This window comes from Dermacentor andersoni, chromosome 6 (assembly GCF_023375885.2).
Source record: "Dermacentor andersoni chromosome 6, qqDerAnde1_hic_scaffold, whole genome shotgun sequence".
NCBI classification, from domain to species: Eukaryota; Metazoa; Arthropoda; class Arachnida; order Ixodida; family Ixodidae; genus Dermacentor; species Dermacentor andersoni.
In genome coordinates, this window is record NC_092819.1 from 48617343 (window position 1) to 48640288 (window position 22946).

Here is a 22946-nt window from a genome sequence, read left to right on the forward strand (position 1 = left end):
TCAGAGGGGCGCTGCAACGCCCTTGCTTGTGTTTTCCTGCGCATTTATGACGTCATTAGAACGGATGTGGGACCAGTTGGCGCTCCACAGCTCGGGAAAGAACGGACGCGAAAAGCTTGTACAAGGCCTTCGATAATGCCGAGCACCAGAATATTAAATTGCCGGAAAAGTAAAGCGAAGAGAAAATTGATTGATTGATTGATTGATTGATTGCTTGATTGATTGATTGATTGATTGATTGATTGATTGATTGATTGATTGATTGATTGATTGATTGATTGATTGATTGATTGATTGATTGATTGATTGATTGATTGATTGATTGATTGATTGATGAGCTACAGACTGATCGCTCGGGCCTAACTTGCAAATTATCTCACGGCGTATCAAGGACTCCCTACTGGGGGAGGCCCGGGTTAACTTTTGCATTCCGCTAGCATCGGTGCACGACGGTCGCGTCGAGAATCGAACCCGCAGCCTCTTGCTCAGCAGCACAAGGCCCCAGCGGCTGACCCACAGTGGCGGGTCAAACTGCATACTTAATCAGACCCGACGACAGTGCATAGCGACGACGAGAACGCAAGACTGGCAGTATAGTACGGCTCTGGCTGTAATCACGTGCAAAAGGTCCACCACCTGCTCCAACGACGATGATCATTATTATTTGTTTGCTTGAACCTTAAGGAGACACTAAAGCGACATCCTAAATCAGTGAACTTAGTATTTTATATGCTACTTACATTAATTTCACGCTGAAATGTTGTTTACACTGAAGCAAGAAAAGGAAGGAGTGAGTTTCGAATTTTCAGTTTCGCCCTGAAACCCTCCGGCGTCGGTAAGTCGGTGCGACATCGCGGATTTCAAGTCATATTTTTTTTGCATTTGGGTCATTATGGCGCACTAACCGTTATCAAAACTTGCGACGTTCAGGGTGCTATATTGTACATCGTCAAAATGCGGCCAACTGGTCGAATCCGTCGTCTTGTCATCTCTTATTGGCCCACAGGGCCGCAACGCCACCTCTGATTGTCTCAAAAAGGCCGACAATATGGCGGAATTTGACGAGGCCTATGAATAGAACCCCCAGTTCGCCGTGACGTGTTGAATTTACACGGCGCCTACTCGAACCTATTGTTAATCGTTTATCTTCAAAGAAAGACTAGACCGATTTCTAGTGGAACAAGTGACTCAGTGTAGCAGCGGTTTTGAAAACATTTCCGGCACTGTACACGGGCCGAAATGCCAGAACGTGCTTGGTAATCTGTGACGTCACATATACGTGTACCGAGGCTGAAATTCCGGCATGATTTTTTTTTTTTGTTTTAATGTGAGAGAAAGAAAATGTGACCTTTCATTTGTTGCAATAATAATCAACGTTTTCCCTCGTAGTGGATAAAAACGGACTTTTTAAAGAGTATATTGACCAGTCTCACTTGACCTGCTGCATTTGCTTCTTAGTGGCTCTTTGTGTAGGTATACAGCGTTCGAACACGTAGCACTGACGTCAGCGAAATTTTCCGCCACAGTTCACAATGCAGGTTTCGCAGTTTCAGGTTCGTTCGCCCCGCTCGTTAACATGAACGGACTGTAGGATTTCACTAATGGCGTCAGTGCTACTTTGTGTCGATGCACGCGCAGACGCAAACGGTGAGTTCAATGCCTCGACATGGAATCAATCACCTTCCTTTCTTTATTTGGCAAGGACAGCAACACGACCCTCTTCAAGCACAACAACATGACCCTGTGCTGGAACCCATCATTACGATTAGATTTCCGCTAGATGAAATGCATTGCGGTTTATTTGACATTGCTCCCTTTCTTTCTTTCTTTCCCAGCGAGTACACATCACTCTGACTCGGTATACAGTCGTCGACTGCAAGATGTAAGCGAAGGTCAACATTTCGATATTTTAACAAAAAAAAAACCTTGTTTTGTTGCATGATTAGTCTTTTTTTTTGTACGTTTGCTTTTGTTTTTCGGTTATATGCCCTACATGGAGCTGTTTAAATTGCGTCTTATTCAAATGACGTCTGTAGAACATTAGCGCCATTTTTTTTTCTACGAAATCGATGGGTAGCACTCTAAATATTTCCGTGTGTTCTCTCCACTGTTTTCAGCGTTCTTTCGGTGCTATATATGTGTGTAAAGTCAGAGCATTTCGCTTAAATTGAGGCTAGACAGGCGTTCAACGAACCGTGAAGACAAAAGCATGTGGGTACGCACGTATATATATCTAATTCGAGGCAAAGTTCTGTAGGTCCGGTGCATAGGTAGTTGAAGAAACGGAAGGGCACACTTACGAAAATTGCATGTTTAATGTTCTAACGTTTCGGCCGTGGCACGGCCTTGAGCCAAAAGCCAGAGTCGTTATCCGGGCACTCAAACGAGCACATCCGGACAAGTCGCGAGAACAAGACGAGATCATCCGGGTAACCAGTCAAGACCGCATTACTCAAGCTAGTTACTTGCCAAACAAGTTACGATAAATATTATAATTTCAGTTTGTAGAGATTCGTTAAAAATCTCGCTAGTAACTGATAGTGCTCAGCAACATCAGATGCATTGGTAATTGAGGCGGACATTATTTTCATTGCACTTCACAATATGCTGCAGTAGTTAACAATATTGCACTAAGTAAGGAAATTTATTAGTAAGAGAGTGCATGTTTCAATCGCAGAATTGAAGCCGACAGAGGTGAAGTGAGGCGAGGTGAGGTACGGTGTCGTGGGGTTGCATAAAGTCAAGACCTCTTTGCTTGCTTCTAATCGCGGAGGTTCCGGCCCCCGTCCCCAAGGCCTGTGTGCCGGGGACGGGGAGTAGGGGCCTCCTTATCCGGCGGTACAATAAAGTTGCTATCATCATCATCATCAGAAGTATAGACTTGAGAAAACACGCCGTATCGCATCCCTCCGCCAAATAAAGCGCTATATATAGTGTGTTTTCTGTCACTTGTTAAGCGATGAGTAGCAAGCACCAGCATTGATGCCGACGTCTCCCACGCAAAAATTTAAGGCTAAAATGCACACGATCCCCTGTTCACCAAAGTGTTTTATCAATTTTCCTACCTAGATAACTTCACCCACAATACATCTCAATATATCGTGACTCCGCGTTCACCCCGCGTAAGATACTGATAAACGCCTTGCCACGGCCATTATATTCGCATCTGTAGCCGTTACTACGCAATTTACTCCTGCAACAGCACAAAAACAAAAAAAGATGCATTCAAACGAATTGTGACTGTCAGTCACCCGCATGCTCACAGCCACATTTTCCACATATTGACCACAACATAGCCGTTAAGGGTGCCTCGGGAAACTTTCATCGGAATGCACCTTACTCTGCTCGTGAAGATGGCGTACAGAAATCCTCCCAGCCGTCCAGAACGGATGGCTAGAAGCGGCGAGAAAACTTTGAACTCTCACGCGTCATCATGCCACGCATGTAAATGTGAAAAAACACAAAGATTCCAACACACCCGTTTGAATCTCCCGTGGTCCGTGCCCGGGATGCTAATTTGGTCATTGTCAAACTCTGCAGTATTGTCGAATGCGCCATTTTGTGAGATCTGATTGACTCGTACGGCTGACGCAGCCTCTATGATTGGGTCACATGGTCAACTCGATATTCACAACATGGAGGAATCGGTGGTGCTGAATACGTGGCGCCCTTGGCGTATACTTGCGGCTCATCCAATTAGTTCTGGCGTTTGCAGGTAGAAAAAGCGTAGCATTCGAGATCTGTTTTTCTTACTCGGAGCATCCCCTCGTTGAGTCGTGGATTTGGACAGCGCCCATTTGACATTGTTCACAACAGCACAGCCCAAGCCGTGTCTCTGATTTCGTGTCACACTTTCTCAACCCGATACAACTGTTAATTACCGACTGTGACCCGGCGCGACTTTCAGCAACTATTTTGTTTCTCCCGTCGGGAATGAGCATATAGGCTGGCATAGAACCATGATTACGCATTTCCCGACGTGCACCCTATAGCAATGAGAAGCACGTGCCAACAAAAGTGGTGACGGGAATAGCGGAGGCGAGTACCGAGACCAGTCCGAGAGTTCGCGATATAAACAGATGCGTCGGTCCTATTGTGCAAAGCTGTGTCGCGCGCAATCCGTCGTGCCGGGTCCTGCATCCGCGTTTGCTGCCGATCGCTGTCGTCCTAAGCGACGTTCAGCGCCGCGTGCTGGGCTTTGGCGAAGCGTCAAACGGTAAACACCGCAGTGCAGGTCCAAAATGCGCCTCCTCCCGCCCTCTCCCACCCACCCCACAAAAAAGCGCCCTACACGATGCAAATGCCAAGCAAGAGTCGATTGCGCACTGTACAGGCTCGGAATGGCACCGAGCGGCGCGTGGAATATCACCGAGAGAGCGCGCCGCTTCTGTAGTACTTCCGGGCAACACTGCGCCTTTCGCCGAGAGCCCTCTTCTCCCGCATACCCCATTCTATATTTGCCTTCTTCTCATTGTACTCTTCTTTTTTCTCTCTCTTTCTTTTTCTTCCATGAACAACGACACCGAGGCAGTTCGTTGTCCACGTCATTGCGTTTGCGTTACGCCGGCGTGAGGTAACATCTCTTCAACGGGTCTCTCTCTCTCTCTTTTTTTTTTTTTCGAGTCTCTCGCGAGGCGTAGAAAAGAAAAATAAACACGCGACTGAACGAAGTGAAAGAGGCAGCAGGACGTCCACCGACAACGACTTCTACACGGCGTCCGTGGCAGCGCTCCAAGCGAGGGCATGCTCGGGTTCCCTGCTCGGACAAGTGCCAGCCGAGACTCCCGAGCCAGGCACGCATGCACAAATGGCCGCATGCAGACTGCTTGGGCGGTGCAAGCGCGGCGACGAGCTAAAACCGAGACGCCATAGCCGTCTCTTCGCAGAAGGGCTATGCTAGAATTGGCCGGGCTGGGCCGTGAAGAAGGGAGCGAGCTCATCGGTGAGAACGTTCGAAGTCACTGCCCGGGGGTCTTCCTTGAGCGCGGGAGCTCAAGCGTGAGCTCGAAATAACGCGAGTGGTATGAAGATGCGAAAGTTACCGAGTAGATGAGCTAGGCGCTTCTCCGAGGGCCTGGCTGTGGGGGGGCTTCGCGCTGTCATCAGATGCAGAGTCTACGGAGAGAAAGGATCGATTGTTTGATTTAGCGATTTATTTATTTGGTCCAGTGCAGAGCTACGAGGGACCGGGTCCTTGAGGGATCTCATGTACTGCGATCACGTCAGGCTTATACTAACGTGCGCCGAAATCCAGGCGCAATAGCGCTCTTTCCTTTCTTTTCTAGTATTGCGATAGCATTTACATGAACATATCCAGGCGCATTTCTGCCGTCGCCGTCGCTGTGATGTTCTGTGTAAAGTCCAGGGGCTATAACGTCGTCGCCGGGCGCCGTATACTCTATGTGCGTGCGAGTGAAAGTGTGCGGTGGTGCGCCGACGACGTCGGCTCAGTCTCGCGCACGCAAGGGAGGAAAGCGGGGAGGAAGCGTGCCGTATTTCGTGGCGAGCAAGACACGGGTGGAAGGGAGGGGAGGCGTTCTACTCCGGGCGGCTGCTGCGTATAGTGCGGTCGCGCGCGCCCTGCCTTGAAAGCGATCTGCGGTGAGTACAGAGCCTATAGGTGCGCCGAAGGCTGATAGCTTCGTGTGCGCTGTGTTTTCGCCGCTTAGATCGCGTTGAAGCGAGAGGCAGCAGCAAGGTCAATTCGCTCGCTGCTGCTGCCGTGCTTCCTCACTCCAGCGTTTTGACAGCGAGTTTCCGCGGTCATTGAGTGAGATACGTTAATATTTGCTTGTGCGCGCGTGACACCCTGCTTGTTTAATTTAGTTAGTAAGCGAACGTTTACAAGTTTATACGGCCGATAAGACTACTGTGCTTACTTCGTATAGCTGTCTACTAATTTGCTACCGCAATCGATGCTTTCCCTTTCGGGCGAAGCTGCGACTTTCTTTCTTTTTTTCCCTTTTAACTGATTTCACATGCTATACACGCCAATTTATTATTCTTTGACCGGACGGCTTTCTATACATGTTATGGTAAAATAAATACGCGCAGCCTGTATTCGTGAATAAACCGTGCAAGTGACGTGTAGAAAGTATAGTACATAAATAACCGCTCTTACACTGTTGGCTGGTCTGGCCATATTACGGCAACCTTACATAGCGCTTTCTTTCGTGTGGTCTTTGGCCCTGGACGCAGCCACCGCAGACGGCGAGCTGTACACCACCTGCATTCAACCTCCCCCGCAGTCCTTGGGTCAACCACAGCACAGAGGCCGAACTGTTGCAGCGATTCCCTTCCACACTTTTGCCCTCTCTAACTGGACCGAATAGCGACTCGCCTATATATATGGTATTAATCGGCACGAAATAGAGCGAAAGGAGCCCTTTGGTCATTCCGGGTTCAACCAAGTCTGAAATCACTGATTACTGACTCAGCTATCGTGCTAAATATACCAGTATGACAGTGGATCTAAGGAGACAAAGCTACCCCTGTTCTATCCCCCCCCCCCACCACCACCAAACCCACACATTCTGGCAACATTGCTTTTGGTTGTCTTCTCGACGAATCGGTCGTGAGCGGTCCCGTAATTTTTAAGTGTTAGCGCTTTGAAATTTCTCACGCAATGTAGGGAAATCTGTTGGCAGAAAAGAACTGACGCTATTTTCTTGAAATGTCATGTTGCTTTAAAGAAAAGAACATCATGAGCGATCAATTATTTCTACGCGAAGCGTCGCTGACCACAGACCTTTAACAGAAACAACAAACCCTAGTTTTTCTGCAGTTACATTTGCAAAGTTCCTCCCGTCGTTGCTTTTTTTTCTTTCAATTATTCATTTAGGATCACTGCTACCTTCCAAAGAAATTTCCAGCGCCATCTTTTTCGGCATCTTTGGTGAGCAGCGCGACGAGCTACATGGGAAGTGAGAGAAGTGACGTGAAAGAGCGCTGACTTACAGAAATGTTTATTGCGCACATAAACCATGCTTAAGTACCACGTTATGGCACAGCAGAAGGCACACATGGGTGACACGTGTTCTGAACTCTGTTTTATATCGCGTGTCTAAATATTGCACTTCTTTAGCACATGGTGACAATGAAAGGACACTTGTACAGCGCTCTCCAGACTTGGGAATTTCATACGCTTCGATAATCTCTCCATGTTTCTTTTTTCTTCTTTTTTGTTTTGTTTTGTGGCGACTGATAATTTGTGTGCTTTGGAATATGGGTGTGCAATAATCGTCTCGGCAAGGGATGCCGAGATGACCAGAAACGGCGTTAAAGATATTATTCTTGCACCTTCCTTAATCGTTCATTAAGACAGCGTCCCGTCTGACCAATGTATTCGCGGCCACAGGAAAGGGGAATGTTATAAACACCTACTGCGCAAGCAACAAAGAGTTTCTTATGATTGGTTCTGCAGGTATGTTTTCTTTTTCCTTTCTTTCTTTTTCTGTTTTGCAGGCAATCATTCCAGACCTACATTCGAAGGCACACAAATTATCAGTCGCCACGAGAACAAACTAGAGAGATTATTGAAGCGTATGAAATTAACAAATCTGGAGAGCGCTACGTAAGTGCGCCTTCATTGTCACTGTGCGATAAACAAGTGCAATATTTAGACACATGATCTGTATATGTCGTTTGTTGGAAGTAAAGTTCTGAACACGCGTCACCCCTCTGTACTTTCTGCAGGGCCATGGCGTGGTACTTAAGCGTGGTTTATGTGCGCAAAAAGAAAATTGTTGAAAGTCAGCACTCTTTTCTGTCAATTCTCTCCTTTCCAACGTAGCTCTTCGCGCTGCTAATCAAAGATGCAACATTACCAATCAGGCCCTTTCAGCCACCCTTGCGAATCTTCTTCAGGAAGTTGCTCCCCGCGTGATTTTCGCAGCGCCTCCTCATGTCCAACACGTCTAAACCACGCCGTTCGCTCTGGAAGCGACGTCACTACTTTCGAGCCATTTTCAGCGCGCTTTCTATCCTCGCCAAACATACGCCTACAACGCCGAAATAATGGGAAGGCGGGGGGAGTGGGGAGGGGGGCGGGCGAACCTGTAACGAAGTGCACCTTTCGTGCGACCAACTCGGTAAGGAGGTGCATGAAATAGGCATCCGACACCGCGGGTCAAAGGCGACCAAACTCCCTTTTCGCAGCGTTGAAGCTTTGCAATTCTAGCAAACAATGTTCTAGCAAACACCGCTTCATGTCGACCGGCGTTCCTCGACGCCAAGTTGCAGTTGGAAACAGCTGCCGAAGCTTTCACTCGGCACAGGCCCCCGTGCGAGCGCATTGCACACACTACCTTCGAAGGGTTCGAGGAAGCGAAAGGGCATGCCCGGCGCTCGGTCGGGCGGCCAATGGATCGAAGCCAAGAAGGCGCCAGGCGGCAGGGGTGTGTGCTAGGGAGGAAAAGAAGGAGTCGGGCGGCTATTGTAGACTTACGGCGACGCGCTGGCACTTTGAGAAGTGCTTGCATATGCGAAGAAGGATCGCCGACTAGGGGTCTCCGCCCCTCGTTCGAGATGGTGAGAGAGAGAGAGAGACACTCTTTGGTCCCTGCAGGCTTTCGCTCGCGCGGCCGCTGTGTTGACTGATGGGACCCACGCAAGTACGCGAGCCGAGAACATTCTCAGCTGTGCGCCGCCTGCTCGTCTCTTTTCTTGCAGGGCTATATGGGCCGTGGAGCACTGCAGAGCACGCGTTCTGCCCGGGCCGGATCTCTGGTAGATGGCCGGGGCAAAGAACTACGTGTTTGGGTTGATATATGACCGGCCCTTATAGGCTCGCTTGTCACGTGTGCATAGGAGCCGCGCCCAGGGAACGTCGAGGGAAATGACAGTGCAAGAGCGTCCCTGGCGTTTGCTCTGGGAGATGTAAAACAACGCCTACCGGCCGCCGTGGTAAAAGTGACTAGCAAAAACATTGCCTGGCGGAGAGAGCTCGAAAAAAAAACGAAGGAACATTGGGAACGAGTGTGGTGGGACCAGAGCCAAGGCTACGATAGAGTGCGGTGCATATGGAGAATCTCAATTTGTCGCTCGGCAACGCGACTCATCTGCGCTCTACGACGACGTCATCAGATGGCACAAAGGACTGAAATGGCTCTCGGGTTTGCACAAGAGTTCGCGCCTACAAAGAGCAGAAACACCTGTCGGGAACTGCTTACGAAATTTCACTTCCGATAATTCGTTGTCGATGCCACGTAAACCTATATAGCATCGAGTCGCAATGTTGCGGGCCGTTTCGTCAATTTTGTTCGCTTGACGTCGCACTTCACGCGCACTGACACTTTCTAAGTTGCGATCGAATCAAAGAGCATAGCGGGAACTAAAATGAACTCGAACATGCAGCTTGCACAGAGCTCGTAGAGCTCACAAAGCATTGCTAGCACTCCGAGTCCACATCTACCCCCGGCAACACAATTGTAGTGTGGCGTTGGAGCCAATACGTTAGTCTGAAGTCTGACCTAGCTTACCTGTCAACTCGAGTGCGTTTGACAGCCGCGGTCAAACCCATCGAACGTTTGGCTGACTGTCACGTACAAAGCGCAGCATGACGCCTTCCATGCGTTCATGAGTTTCTGCATTTGTTGCCTTGTTTATGGGTCATCCCTCTTCAAAACGTCTTACCAACTCCCCCAAGCTTGAAAATTAGCGTGTCCCATAACGAAGACTTACAATTCGTAGCGTCTGAAGAACTCCTTCTTTCGATCCTTTTCACGAGTTTGCCACAGAAGCTCTGTACCAAAGACAGGTCGTTCAGCCTCGTCACAGTAACACCTCGGTTGGTTTGACGTCAGACGACGGCCACAATGCGGGACTATAACCAACGCACAAGTGCAGGGCTGGAGATTTAAGTTTGGACTTTCGAGGTATCTCAAATGCGATGGGCATTCGAAACATTCGACCCCTGATAACGGTATAGCTATACATGTAGGGGCACAATCGTTTTTGTATTCCCTTCCCATGGGATCGTTGCAAGCCACAGTGGCTGGGATTCGGTCGATTCGATCCTGAAACCACGTGTGCTGCAGCGGAACGCCGTGAAGCCTCAACTCGGCCTCTGCGGCGGCAACGGGGTGTTGTCTGCGCTGTGGCCTGTTCGTTGGCGATTACCCGTTACCCTCGTCACACACAGTACGCGGAGTACCAGTCTTATTGCGGCCGTCACGCATCACCATAGGTAGCGTGACCAGGATACAAGAAATTACGCTACAGCGAAATAAAAAACAAGAAGAAGGAAAGAAAAGGAAGAAAGAAAGAAGCTATGCCCTCGCACACAGGAACAGGTGCGATCTGCAATTGAAGTTGCTATTGCGGGAGTAACGAGGAGGGCGTGGCGTTTTCGCCGAGAACGTAAACTGCAATTAGTGAAGACAACTGCGCAGCACCGCTCAAGGAAACCTTTCGATGCCACGCGAAGCAGAGTTAACTGGCCCGATTACAGCGGCGACGATGGAAGACCTATGTGACGGGGTTTCCAGCATGTTTACATTTGCGATATGACGATGGTAGTTTCGTCCCATTCCTTCGGAGAGACAAAGATCACCTCCTCTCTCGAATGTTGCGCATGAGCACAAAGAGAACAGTCTGTCACTTCTGCAGCTTATGAGCGGGGGGGACGAGAGTACACGCGTGTTCACAACAATCCTGTGGGCCTTATGGCGACGCCCAGATAGCTCTCGTTGGAAAGGTCTTACAAACATAACGGCCACGGCTGGTAAAACTCCTTGCCCGATGACAGACGTCTCGGGAACTTGCACGTCGTGGCGTGCCCACTCCGTTTGCAGGCAGTGACATGCACGTTCGCCCTGGCGACCATGTGCGCACGGAGCATTCATTCCACGCCAGCAGCAGCCACTTCAGGGGGGAGGGGGAGGGGGGGGGGAGGCGAGAGACCCATGCAGTCGACGACAAGAAAGGCATGCATGCAACAGCCGGAGCATATATGCTTCTCTCTCTGCGCGAACAGCACGGCGGGGGAGCAGTGTGCAGCGGGGGTGCTTGCAGCCTCTCGAGGCTTAACTCGAGGCGGGCGAGAGCGAGGAGCGTGTAAATAATAGCTCGCTCCGGCTGCGAAGAAGACGGAGGGGTTTTGCGGCGGGGCCAAGAGAAGAAAACGGCTTGATGGAGAAACCGTGGCGAGTCTGAACTCTCGCAGACGACGCGCACATCGTACTCGCGGAGCTCTCAGAGACAGCAGCAGAGCGGTGGGGCGAGGAGGAAAGAGCTCGCCTGGAGCGACCGAAGACGAAGCAGATCGTCATGAGCGTGTACGCGGAGCGCGGAAGAGGGGAGGCGTCCCGAGCAGACGTCAGGCAGAGAACGACGTCGTCACTCGGCAGAAAGAGTGCCGTCACAGCGATTCGAAACGTACAGGAACAACGAAAGATGGGAACATTCGCATCGCTCACGCTTAACCACGCTGCGGAGTAGACGACGATTACACGAACGCGAAGGTATATGAACACGCGTGCCCATGAGAGACTTCCCTCAAAACAGTCCGTGGTATATAGTAGATACCTGTATCCATGAGGGCTAGGTCCTGTCTAAAATGTATGTATGATTATAGTACACGATATACTCATTATAAGTCTCCGAAAGACTGTTGACGTGCAATGCGCTGCATTATGGGCTTACACTTTTTATGAAGCGAAGTAGACCCGTGACCCAGCGCTGGCTCAAGGGTTGAAAGGTAAACATTGCTCGGGCGGCCGAGCGACAGCCCAGCTCAGAAGGCCTCGTCAAGCCCAGTTATAGAAAGCGAAGGGAAGGATGGTTGCCATGTAGTTAGACTTAAAGACTATGCTCGCTGTGTGATTACAAAATTAAATTGGTGGCCTGGCAGGGCGATCAAGTCCCCTTCAACCAAATAGCTCTTCGCAGCTACAGCTGTACATTCATCCGAAGCGATGGTGTCAGATGTGCATCACTGTGTTTTAATGCCAAAAGGCCAATCACGCTGTTGGGCATTAGCAATGTAGTCCATGTTGTGGCACGTTGACAACAATTTGGAAGTCTTACTGTCCAGTGATGATGAACCGTCAGCTGAATCGCCGAACGATGAGCCAGTGTCTCGTCCTTCGGTACTTCGTCGTGTTCAGCGGTTCGCAGGACCGTTTACCTACGTGCCAACTCACTGAGACTCAGACGTCGTTGCAAAACCCCTAGCTATCGCAGCCCCTTGCTGAATGATTCATTAGTGACTCCTTGCTCAAGCGCTTCAGAAATGTGACTTTGGCGTGAAATTACAGCGCGAGTAAGGACGTGCGATGTTTGTAGTGTGAAAGCATTAGCTAGATGTACTTCGTATAAACTACATGGCGCATCCAAGTACACACTCTGTCAGACCGCACTGGAACCGGTAACAACACATTCTCGCGATTTTAATAGCCCCCCAGTGCTCAGCAAGTCAGCGTTCTTCCTTTGCCTTAAAGTAATGAGGTCGAAAATTGACATAAGAACACTTCAACTCCAAGCATCTAGCAAGATCAGCGCCTCCTGGGCCTGCATCTAGATCACTTTTGGTGATACTTTTGTTTGGCGCAGTACCCAGCACAAAAGCACAACGCCTCGTACACTGGTACCGCGGGCACACTCGCAATGGCTGCTCCAATCAGCAAGAACTAAAAGACGCACCTGCTAGAGTGTGCCCGTTGATAATGCGGTCCAATTCAGTACCGTGCAGGTTTAAAGAAAGAGCAAACACAGAGATAGTGTCGCCGAAATGGGCGCTTTGCACCGACCCGGGATACCGTATACATAAGCGTTTTTCGAATGCCCGGGGCAGCGGAGACGATCCGATCTTCTCAAAATGCTTCATACGCATGCGACGTTTCGGAATTCCCCTCAAGGCCGTCAGTGCTGCTCTGCAACGCTTCCCTCTCCGCTTCTTTTCTTTTGGTCGCCAGCTGCTCTCCGAAGCCGGAGATGGCGAAAGCAAAGCGGCATGAGGACGATATGCGGAGTCGTTCGAACGGCACGTCCTTTGGAAGGCGGCACAGGGTTTGACTCAGAGAGTGAGGTGGTACTTGTTAGTTGGTTAGTTAAATGTGGCTTAGTGGCGCAAAAGCGGCAAAAGCTAAGCTTGGCCAAACACGAGGTGGCACTGCAATCGCGGCAGCTGGCGACCCCGCTTCTGCTTGCGAGGTTTGCGTGCGTGTTTTAATTGGCTCGACCTGCATGTACGTGCGAGCGGAAACGTGCGCATGCACGTACGCACCCTTATCTATACCGCTTCTCGTGAAAGCGGAATACTGAACACTGTGACTCATAAAGAACGTCTCCCCGTGCTGCATAGCGAGTACAGAAATAAGAGTCACAAAAACTACTAGAGAGAGACAGAATGACAAAGTATCAGACGAGAACAAATAAATAAAAAGAAAGAGAGAAAAAAGCAGCTGTGATTTGTTAAAGGCTGCCGAATAATGCGCGTGCAGGGCTTTCAGGGCTCCCTGCAGGAAAGGGCGGTGTATAGGTGGGAGCTTAGAAAAAGGAACTGGTCCACCATTCTCTCCCTCTCTCTCTTTTTATATATCTCTCCCTTCGATGAACGACCTTACCTCCACGCAGCAGCGCTAAAGCCACGTGACAGCCAGGCTGCAGTGCACAAGGGGGTCCCGGGTGTCCACCCACTCTTTATTTCTCTGGACTGCCGACGCCGTCCACTGAATCACCCCACCAGCCACCGCGGACCCATGTCCAGTCGGGTGCACATTGTCGAAAAGCGAAGAGAAAAGCAAAGATAGTGCAGAAAGCGGACACCACTTTTGTGCCTCGCTGTTCGGGGACAATGGCGAATGGCGGGGGAGGTTCGAGGCAGCCATGCCATGGAACTGGACACGCTGGGAGCCCCCTTTGGCACGGGAGCCGCTGGCGTGGCACCGCGGACGTTCTCCTCGGGCCGGCCTTTTGTTGCGGCGTCAGCTGCCCGTGCGCTCCTGCGCTCGCTTAACGGGCACCATCGCGACGAGATGGGAAAGCGCCGGCTTGTGCGCCGCTCATCGCTATCTCTCCGCTAAGGGGCTTCGCGGGGAGCGGTGGGAGTGGGATGGTTCGGCGACGGTCATCCTAATCCCAGCGGTGGTGCACAGCGACGTGGGGATACGTCATTGTGTCGCGCGTTGCAGGGTTGCACTTGCCTGTGTCGCTTTTGCGAGCGAGACGGAGGAGAGAAAACGCAGCGCGCGGGCGACGAGACGGGATCGACGCCGGAAATGAGCGCTGCACTCAAAAAGCATGCAAACGCGAATTAATTAATTGAAGAATTAATTGATCCGTGCGAGCGGTGCTGCCCGTAAGATTACGATTGAGGCTGTATTCAGCCTCGGTGTCATAGACTGTGTCATCTTTATGAATGTCACTGTGTGTTGTTATGCTGGTGATCATTGGTAGAGACTAGAGTGGTCGCTCAGAACAGTGTGTCAGAACAGAGTGTCAGAACGGTGTCACACTGTTACAACAGTGCACTGACTCGAGCGAAATTCTTAAACCACGGCACAGTGGCGAACAGAAAGAGAGAAAAGATGTAAATAGACGCATGGAGATGAGCCAGAAGTAATCATGCTTGGCTACCCTGCACGGGGGAAGTGGTAAGATGATATAAAGAGAATGAGAGGCGAGGAGCACACGCTCCTTCTCGATCTCCTGACAAAGGGCGCTCCAAAGAGGTGCCTCGGCCTCGATGCGTGCGCTTCCAGGCACCGTAAACCTCGTACGCAATCCAGCGGCAGCAATAGTAGCAGGCATCGTTCTCAATGTCTATTATGTAGGTCTGTGGACCTGAGGATGTAACTATAACTACACGTGGAAGGCTGTATCTGCGGGGGGGGGGGGGGGGGGAGGGGGCATGAGAGAGCGAGAGAGGGGAAGGAAAGACAGGGAGGTTAGCCAGTGTAAATACCGGCTGGCTACCCTGTGCTGGGGAAAGGGGTAAAGGGAATAAAAGGAGAAAGAAGAGAGTAGCTCTATGGCTGCCGACATCCTCCTAGAACTTGCTGGATGGTCACAGCGCCCCCGATCAAGCCATTTCCTTCCCTCCCCCGCGCTTCTCTTACACTCTTGCTCTAAAAACGCAACCGATTGATCGTGCTAACGTTTTTCCAATGCGGTAAAAGGCCCCGACCGACACCATTTTTCCTACGTTTCATGTTGAACATCCTTTTTATCCATCTATGCAGGTTTGCGCAAGTTCTGGAAAACGGCCATCGTGTCTTCGCCGAGGCTCACGCATAACTGCCGTCCTTTCAAGTTATATGGCTACGTTTACGAGAGCAATCCACGTAAAACCCGTGCAAGCTGAGCGTATGCACGTAATGGTACGCTTTGCAACTCAATGCACACGAATCATCTCCGCATTAGTAGCACGAATGTAATCGCGTAAGGGAATCGGTGCAAACTACCGAACAGTCGCCCGTTCCAGTGGAAAGAAAAACACAACAGCTTAAAACGAAAACACTGAGACGAACCTCACAGAGTTCTCGCTTCTCGCACGGGGCGGCCAATGTGACCAAAGGGTTTGTAAAGGCCGGAACACGATCCCTTCGACAAGGGCCGCGTCGAAAAGACGACGCGAGGCTCGACGACGTCTTCATTTAGGTAACAGCCGGCGCGTGTGGGAGGCGATTTCCAGGACGAGCAGCGGTCAGCACAGCGGGAGGACTGTGCCCTATACCAACGCCTAGTCGTCGATTACGCTGCGGTCTCCCGGAGTGCGCACGCCTATATAAGCGGGAAAAAAATAAACAACGAAAACTAGTTAGCGGCCTTTTGTGTTTCGGCTCTCGTTCCGTTTGTGACGTGCGCCGGCATCCTCGGCGCCGCCTCGTCTGCACTGCAGAGCAGCTTTCCTGCAGTATGAAGGCGATAGAGAGAGAGAGAGAGGGAGAGAGAGCTGCGCGTTGCGACACGGGCTCACGAGCAGCTGCTGCACGAAGACACCGAGCGAGGCCTCTCTTCCTTTCCCTCTTTTCTCTCACTATTTCTCGGAGTGTCACGTGTACGTCCCACCGTCTCTGCTGCGCCACTGCAACTGCTATTATCGCTTGTGTAACGACAACGAGAAGCACAAGCACGCCCTGCTTCACGGACTTATAAAGTATACGAATGCGCCAGAGAATCCCTCGCCGTCCAAGTATAGTGGACTCCCAAGTAGTGTGCAAGTGAGGGTGCTCTCAAATCGGGGAAAGCTCACCATCGGAAGCTCACCACCATATAGATTTAGCGTCGCGAAATGTCATATGACGAACGGTCGCGCGCACAGCATCTCCCCAACGTCTTAGCAGATCGTCGCGCATAAACATGCGCGCGCACACACACACACACACACACACACACACGCACACACGCACGCACGCACACACACACACACACACACACACACACACACACACACACACACACACACACACACACACACACACACACACACACACACACACACACACACACACACACACACACACACACACACACACACACACAGAGCGGATCGTTCTTTGTTCGGCGTCTCCAGAAGCGTATATGCCAGCGCGACGCGGTCGTGCGAACTTCGTGACATTTGCGTGAGTCAATACATACATTGCTTTTTTTTGCTTTGTCTCTTCCTTCTCTCCTTTCCAGAACTTTCCGGTGAGTTCCCGAAGAATGTATGAAAGACAAGAAAGGAAAGGGCGCGTGTCGAAATGAAGCGCTGAGACACTATATTCGCTAGAAGCTTAACAAATCTGGCGAAATTTCGCAAACGAGTCGGGTTTTTTCCCGACAACCCGTCGCGCAGTAATCGGGTGAAATCCATAAACGATCGAATGAACAGAAAACAGGAAAACGTGCCACATGTATAATTCTAATTCATGGATAAAAAAACTTAGCAGACTCAACTGTAGTTGAAGTCTACGTAATGCGAAGCGTTCATGATTTGTGGAAAGCGGTTGTAAGTATGCGAAGTACTTTTTTTTTTTTTGCGATAAAGGCTTGCCCTTAAGGCATAATTCTTGGAGCGTATATGTGTATTATATGTGTGCTGTGAGGCCTGTGTTGTGTATGAATTGAAGCCTGCATCGTACGTACTATTCGTATGCGAAGTACTTATTGTGTGGCGAAAGGTTACGTAGATATTGTAGGCTGCAGGGGCGTTTACGTTTGCAATAAGTAAAAGAAAATGTTTGTAATAGCAAGTTATAGGATTGAAAGCAAACTAAAGCCCGGTGGCAGGTATACCCGGTCTACGATGCACGTATACCGAACCGCTTCCCTGTGGAACATAATTATACGTAGACTGCACTACCGCCGGGATCGGTGCACGAAAACGGAGAGACAGGCTCGCCCACCACAAAACAGGGTGGACTCGGAGAAGAATGCTTCGCATTATAGTTCAATTAGTTCAGCACTGCAGCGCGTTTCCTTTCCACCGGTGTTAACCAACTTGCCTATATGAAATTCTAGAAAAAGGCAAATATTTTATCATTTCCGAAGTGAAGCGCGCCACGAGGACATTCCTTAATTTTGCTGCGACGTCGCCTTGGCTGCTTCATTGTCCAACAATGTGGCTCGGCTGACGGCGCTCGTTCACAGTGCATGATCGCTGCCAATTGTAGTGAAGTTATTCCATCTCGAGGAATACGAGATCAAAAAAAAAAAGTTTAATATAAAACGAGCAAGTTCCTCTCGCAAAAGGCGTTGCCAACGCTTTTTTTGTTCTGTCCATGTTCCATGTCGCTATATATAAAGATAATTTGTTATAGCCGTGCGCGATATTTTTGCGAATAGAGACATGGCTCTTGTTTCTTGAGAAGTTCTCGTCAAGCTTTTTTTTTTCTTTGTCACATTGCAACGTTATGGTGAATTTCTCGCGTGTCAGCGACATTTTATTGCTTTGGTGTGATTGATAGATTGATTGATTGATTGATTGAATAACTTTTATTGCTTATGTTTCTTTATTTTTAAATCTCGCTATAACGCCGTAAGAAGTTGTTCACGTCAATGACTTTTTATATATGTTGCAGTGAACTCGGCGATTTCAGCATTATTAGAGGCTACCCATGCCATATCTCAGGTCATGTTCTGTCTTTACAATGCGCGTGAGATGCACACATTTGCAACTTTATGTCACTCTCTAAGTATGCAGTCTGGGTTGCTTCTGCTTTTGACCTATTGTAGAAGGTTTTATTTTTCTGTCTACATTTTTCTCTTGATTAGTACTTTGTTTCTAGCTACGATAATGGGACAGTGGCCTCATTAGTAGTCACAGCTTACATTTTTGATGCAGTTTTGCCGCTACAACAACAACGACGACGACGACTTGCAGTCGTTTTGAAACAGCGATATATATGTAAACTTTTGCGCTATTGCGACATTTTGCATTTTAAATCCCAGTACCGCTCGTGATGACTGCACGAACAAGGAAAGTCTCAGACAGAAACCACCATTTCGACAAGGAGACTTATTATCTTTGTGATTGCAACAACGTTGACTCCAACCTGTGGCTTCTCCTGTTCGATCACAGTTAACCTTTGCAGAAAAAAAACATTATAGTTATTATATTATATTACAGATGTTTAATTGCGTGTGCATTTGTTGGGTTTCGGTAGTATATCTGTCGAGATGCAAACGCATATAAATGTGTTGCCCTGTGCTATGCGTGTGAAATTTCAAGCTACGTTTTTTTTTTTTCTCTAATAGACACGTTGTGCATCGTGCACATGTTGTGTTTATGCCACTGTATTATGCGTTTCTGTTGTCCTTGTGATGTACTTTTGCACGCGTGGCGATAGCTAAGTCACTTCGGTACTACTCGGCCTAACATTGCACGTTGTGCCATTTCATTTTCGTTTCGAAGGAGCGATATGCGTCATTATTGAGTTTTAAGTATCTATACTGTGATCGCAACACAGCTGCGGTCTCTCTCTCTCTCTCTCTCTCTCTCTCTCTCTCTCTCGCTATAGTTGCATTTTTGTGCGCCGAGTATTTGTTGTGTTTACATCATCTTGCGTTGTGTTTATGTCGTCTTCGCAATGTCCAGCGACTTGTGACGCATACGTGTTTCTCATGCGAAACAGGAGTATGGCAGGCACCACTTCTTGGTGTCAATATCTCCTTATTTGGTCACGCCACTAAAGAAAGCGCCCACTGCGCATGCTATCTCCAGCTATAGAAGCGGTCCACCGTGCGAATCGACGACAACCTTGTCCTCCTCCTCAGAGGCAGCGGGACCTTGAAGAAGGCGACCAGATCGGAGTAAACAGGGGTATTAATAAGAGGGGAAAATGTACCGAGAAGTAGTCGGGCGAGCGGGAAAACGAAAACATTGCGCGACGCATATTCGACTGAAAGCACGTTTTAATACATAATAGTGTGCGCGCTCAGAGGACCGGGAAACATGCTATTGCGTGCCAAACGCGAATTAAACCGAAGCACGTTGACTTACGGAAGGACGCATTTCGTACATGCATAGTACACATGCGCAGAACCTGCACACAGTAACAAGTAGCTGAGAGGTCTGGTCGAGGCCACCAGAGACGAGAATAGGGGACTCGAGGGGCTAAATCTCTCTCTCTCTCTCTCTCTCTCTCTCTCTCTCTCTCTCTCTCTCTCTCTCATTTTTCTTTAGTCACAACCATACGGAGAAATGGACAACTAAGCGAGATAAAGTATAGGGAAAGGTAACTGTTACGTTTCAAGTAGACATATATATCGTAAGATAAATGGTAACGCAAATTGACAAAAAGATAACGCCCACCTGCAGCAACTTACCTCCTCATCTGCTTTCGCTTCCCTTTACCCCATTATTTCTACATTTCAATTACACATAACTATTAATTTCCCCTGTGCTTTATATGGCTTCGTTGTCCGTTTATTCGCATGTTTAATTACAGTGTCTGAGAAAGGCTCATAATCTGGTGTAGTGTACGCTATATAAGCATATGGCGAGGTAAACATCTCCAGCGTGGTAAACATCTCCAGCCTCCATTAAACAATTTTTATGCCTCTCTCTCTCTCTCTCCCCCCCCTTCCCCCCTCTCTCTGAAATAACACGGGACGAAACGGCCTTGCAATCGGTGAACTGCGCGGAGCAACGCGACGCATTTGACAACGTTGCACGAATAGGCCAGAAATGAAAGTGAACAAGGCTTACGCCGCGGTAAAAGCTCAGTGAGTCAGGCGCTCTGCCTCTGAGCACGACGTCGCAGGTTCGATCACCGGTGGCGGCTGCCGCATTTCGATCGGGGCAGAATGCTTAAAAACATTCCCGCTCAGTTGTATTTGGGCGTACGGTAAAGAACCCCCTCGCGATGGAAGTTAATCTTGAGTCCCCCGCTATGGCATGCGAAGCCTATATGTTGTGTGTGTGCGTGTGTGTGTGCGTGTGTGTGTGTGTGTGCGTGTGCGTGTGTATGTGCGTGTGTGCGTGTGCGTGCGTGTGTGCGTGTGTGTGTGCGTGTGTGTGCGTGTGTGTGCGTGCGTGTGTGTGTGTGTGTGCGTGTGTGTGTGTGCGTGTGTGTGCGCGTGTGCGTGTGCGTGTGTGTGTGCGTGTGCGTGTGCGTGTGCGTGTGTGCGTGCGTGTGTGCGTGTGTGTGTGTTGCCTCTTTTCGACAGGCTGCTGCCGCATTCACGTAAACGAAGCTATAGAGCGACCTTTTTTCTGCTGATAGCCGACGTTTGCATTGATCTCTCGTTCGTTCCTCCAGCGTTCCAGTTCTCTACGCCTGCATTTTTGAAGGCATCAACACAGCTACAGAAACGCATATATTGGGTGCCGTGCGTCCACTGCAGAGTCGTCGAGAAGGTTTACTCTGAGGTCTAATTAACCCCCGTTAGAGTTTAACATTGAATATGTTACACGTGCTACACTCTGCACAGTGACAAACTATTGAAGAGAGAGAGAGAGAAAGAGAAAGAACCGGTTTTATAACGTTCTCGCACCGACATCAGTATAGCAATCTTAACGTTTAATCCTTTGACGACACAGGACAGTCCGGGACTCAGCAGGAACACGCATGGCCCGACCACGGAAGCCCGCGGTATGATCGCTTGATGCGACGGGAATACGTATAGAAGGAAGAAAGGCCTGCGGCGTAGATTATCGCACACACAGATGCGCGCTACATGCACGTAGAACACATACACACGATGCTGTATAGGAGACGATCGCGGGCACCTCGGCTTACACCGGGGCCTTCGGTTGGTCCACTCCCAAGGTGAAGAACGCCAGCTTGCTCTCCAAGGCTGCTCGCTGGCCGCGACGCTAAGCGCCGAGCGGGCAGAGATAAAATAATGGGCACACTACGCGGACACTTAAGGCGCTGCTGCGCACGCTATATGGCGGCGGTCTCGATATGGTCCAAAGCAGGGGGCGCACGAGAGGAGTAGCACAGCGCCCGAGTGCATACCGGAAAGCTGCAGTGGCAAGACGGGCGGCGAAAGAAGGACGCGGCCGCGTACGTTGGCAGGCGTTCGCCTTTCTAGATTAAGCGACAGGTCTATCGAAAAATGGAGCGCGTATATAACCATTCCAAGATTCCTCCGAAAAGAGACGGGGTGCCAAACGATCGCTGAGCCAAATTGGCTGATCCAACCTTTGCAAAAACTTCTTTAGACGGCCCACAGAAAGTCCGTTCACACTTGTTTATGTTGTTGGCAGAGTGTCTATGAATAAATTGCATATACTATGCATAAACGAATTGTACAGAGTAGTTTATAGACAGTCCAAAGACTTATGACCATGCACTTGGTTATTGTCTACAGAAAAATCCTATAGACTGGTCCACGGACAGTCTAAGCATTTGTGGTCTTCCAGTTCCTTCGCTTTGTCGCCTAACGAATGTCTGTACGCAAATTTCCATAGACTCTCTATCGACTCTTTATGGATTGTTTTACACTTTTTATCGGCATTCCTTGCTGTAGGTCTATGGACAAGTCCTGCCGACTGGCCTGCAGACTGTCTACATCAAGTCCTCTAAGGAGACGCAGATCTACCCCCAAGTTTGGCTCGTACCAACACATTCCAAGGTTACGCGTTACAGGCTAGCATGCACCTTCGAGGCTGTGCATCTGTGCCGCCTGTGTCGGAAGCATTAAAGACCGCTCTGTGGGCGATCTCAGCTGCGCTGACGGGACATATCGGTACTTTATCGCTGTCGGCCTTCCGCACAAGGACATAAATATAGAAAGACGGATCCCCTCACTGTCCGAAGCCGAGGAGCGCAATCAGTGCTACGGAAAAAAAGAAAGGATGTCGAACCGGGAAGTAAGTGAGTTGATGATCTGAATTGGGGAGGTTTGAACGTCTGTAACGTGCAGCCCATATATGCGGCGCTTGCTGGAACAGACTCCACTATTAAACACTGATTTATTTTTATGATTACATATACGGGTACTATCGTTCTCTTCTTTAGGTAAAATAATGCACACTAATTCCGCGATATGCTTTCCTGAGAATCACTAACTGTTAACAAAACCTTCCCAAAGGAAAGAGCAATTGCCGAAGCACTTTACGCAAATGAAGTAGGCTTGTTTGCACCAATGTTGCATCAATGGTGGTAATATGGTACGTTTTTTTGCCAAGCAAACAGGGCTACACTTATGAAAATGCTTTCTTTTTTAATTTCTGCTACGCTCCTAATTCGCTCCTTATGAGTAATCAGAAATCCACAAGGAACTCAATACAAGATGTGTTACAGCATTAGCTTCACAACAGGCGTTCATATGCAAATACACTCAAGGCTTTTCTTATGGAGAAATCAGCAGGCTTCATGTGTGAGGCGTTATGAGTAAACTCAAGATGTGTTTCAGCAATAGCTTCACAACAGGCATTCGCTTGAGAATGCACACAAGGCTTTCTTGGTGGAGAACTAAGCACACTGTGTGTAGTGCCTTGTGGGTGGAGTCAAGGTGTGTTTAGCATTAGTTTCACAACATGAATTCGTTTGAAAACACAAACAAGGCTT

General features: G+C 49.3%; 1 long non-coding RNA gene across 1 annotated transcript; it reads left to right on the forward strand.

The window, feature by feature from the left end:
- Window positions 1–720: 720 nt before the first annotated feature.
- On the forward strand, window positions 721–22363 carry LOC129382334 (uncharacterized). Its single transcript, XR_008610416.2, has 2 exons — window positions 721–1882; window positions 21904–22363. It is a non-coding gene; the product is annotated as an uncharacterized lncRNA (long non-coding RNA).
- Window positions 22364–22946: the final 583 nt, after the last annotated feature.